Genomic DNA, 2552 nt, shown 5'->3' on the forward strand with positions numbered 1-2552 from the left:
GGGCGAAACCAAAGCGCGGGGGGTGTCCAGCAATGTTGGCTAGGAACGGGGCGCGGGCGGGGTCTCCCAGACGCGCGCTCCAGCGCCCTCGCCCACGAGTGCCCACGCACGTCCACGCACGCGCGCGTGTTTCGGCTGCGGACCCAAGGCCCGGCGAAGGAGCTTCCCCCATCCGAGTTGGTGTCGTCCTCCAGGTGACCAAGTCACGAGGACCTGGCGAGGGCGCGGCCGGGTGCGCGGGAAGTGGGAGCGGGCGCAGCCCTGCGAGACGGGTCCTGAAGTGCGACCCTTGCGTGGTGGACACGAAGTAGGGTCAGACACTCACGAGGGATCTGGGGGTCGCGGCCCCTGCGCAGTGAGCGGAGGTGTGCATGCGTCCTACCACTGGGTACGGTGGTGGGCACGAAGTGCAGTGGGACTGCCACACCCTATTGTCTTGCGCAGCTACTGGTCCTGGCAGCCCGACCCTGCCGCCAAGTGCGAGCCAGTACTGCGGAGGCCCAGCAGGACTTGAGAAGTGGGGGCCCAGAACAGCCTGGAGATGGTTTGCCTCTGGGTGCCCACCTGGCTGCCTGGGTCGCTCCTCTGCAAGGCCTGGCCCTTGCCCCACTGGTGCCAGCTAGTTATGTGGACTGCAGTGGACATCAGGATTGTGTCACCTGGGGTCACAGGGAATGTGGAACGAGGGAGGACGCCGGGGCCCAAGAAGGAGAAGGAAATGACTTGGCCTCAGCCTGGAGTGAGGCAGGGGCGTATCCGAGGAATTAGGAAAGGGCTTGGTTCTGGTGGTGTTACCGCTGTTGACCGGTGACGAGTTCTTGCTTCCCCAATGTTGAAGAATAACACCAAAGAAGCACGCCGAGGCAAGGTCAGAGTAGAAATTAGAAGTTTATTAAAGGACAGCAGAAAAGACTTCTCCCGGAGGAAGAAGGGGACCCAAGAGGTGGAATCCGTGGAAGTGCGGTTGTTTCCCCTTTTTATAGTTTTGGTGATGGAATGTAGGTGGGAAGGCCCCAGGGGTGGGACACAGGTGGGCCAAAGAAGTAGTCTGAGCAGGAAGGACTTCATTAACACTTCTTTGGGATGGATTTTGGCCTAGGGCCTTTTCAGGACTTCATTAACATTCCATGAGCTGTCCTGCGTTTCCTGGAATCATTCTCAGCATGGCCTCCATTTTAGATTTCACTCGGTATTAGACCCGATTTACCTAACTACACTGACTACCTAACTTTAAATCTGGCTTCAGTGGGATCTGGGTATAGGAGTTGGTTAGACTCACCATGGGGGAAGGGAAGGGCTGCCTGCTATATTTGGGACAGATACATACTGGGAGCTGCCTGGGCTAGCGTCTCAGAAAGATCCAGCCTCCCCCTCCCCCTCTAGGGCTGCTCCTCGGTGGACACTGGTCTGGTCCACTCCAAGGTGCTGCCTCACTGTCCCAGCAGAAGCAGCCCTGAGGGGAGGCGAAGGGGGCATCTGATGCTGCAACTTTCGGAAGGTGGGGAGTCGGTGCAGTTGGCCTGAGGCTGGGGAGGGACAGACTCCCTTGATTATTGAGTGAGGATTCCATCCGTATAAAAATGGAGATCTCTGTGTAGAAGACAAAGCATCGGGCTGGAGATGTGGCTCAAGCGGTAGCGCGCTCGCCTGGCATGCGTGCGGCCCGGGTTCGATCCTCAGCACCACATACAAACCAAGATGTTGTGTCCACCGAAAACTAAAAAAAAAAAAAAATATTAAAATTCTCAAAAAAAAAAAAAAAGCATCAAAAAATAGGTAGCCAAGGACAGAGGCAGGGAGGTTTGTCCCATGGAGATTTCCTTGTGTCTGATCCTCCCTCTCTGTTGGACCCGGGTTAGGTTAGGTTATCAGTGCCCTCCTTTTACAATGAGGACTAAATTATGGAAACAAAGGCCACCCCATGAGAACCAACACTTAGAAAGCGGGTCTAGTAAAGGCTTGCTGGGCAAGGGGCTGATGGCCCTCAGCAGAGATTGAAGGTAGGCAGGGGAAGGGCCTCACTGTGGACAAAGTGAGGCGCGGCTGTGTCTTGGTGGTGCTCACTAGAAGAGGGCTCTATGCACTTGACTTAAGGGGCATATTTGAGGCTGGCTGGTCGGTCCTAAGTTGGAAGTGGAGACAGACATTAAGAAGCAGCTGTCCTGGCCTATCTGGGCCAAGAGCAGCACATAACTGACCCAGGGTCTGGCCTGCTGGCAACTCAAAGCCACTCCTGGAGAAGCAAGCGTGGGTAGGAGGGAATTAGGTTTATTTTAGGGTGGGCACCTTGGGAGATGGAGGGGCTATCATTCTCAAGGCTCAGTCTTGGGGGCTCAGGGGTGCACAGGGCTTTTATAGGGAGAGTATGGAGTGTGGGTCTCCTCCTTAATTGGTTAGAATGGCTTGATGGATCTTGACCTCCTGGGGCTGGTTTCTGTAGTTTATTTTTGGTGCTTGTGATTGAACCCAGGATGCTTTACCACTGAGCTACATCCTCAGGCCTTGGTATTTATTTATTTATTTTGGTACAAGGGATTAAGCCCAGAGGTGCT

This window comes from Marmota marmota, unplaced genomic scaffold (assembly GCF_001458135.2).
Source record: "Marmota marmota marmota unplaced genomic scaffold, marMar, whole genome shotgun sequence".
NCBI lineage: Eukaryota > Metazoa > Chordata > Mammalia > Rodentia > Sciuridae > Marmota > Marmota marmota.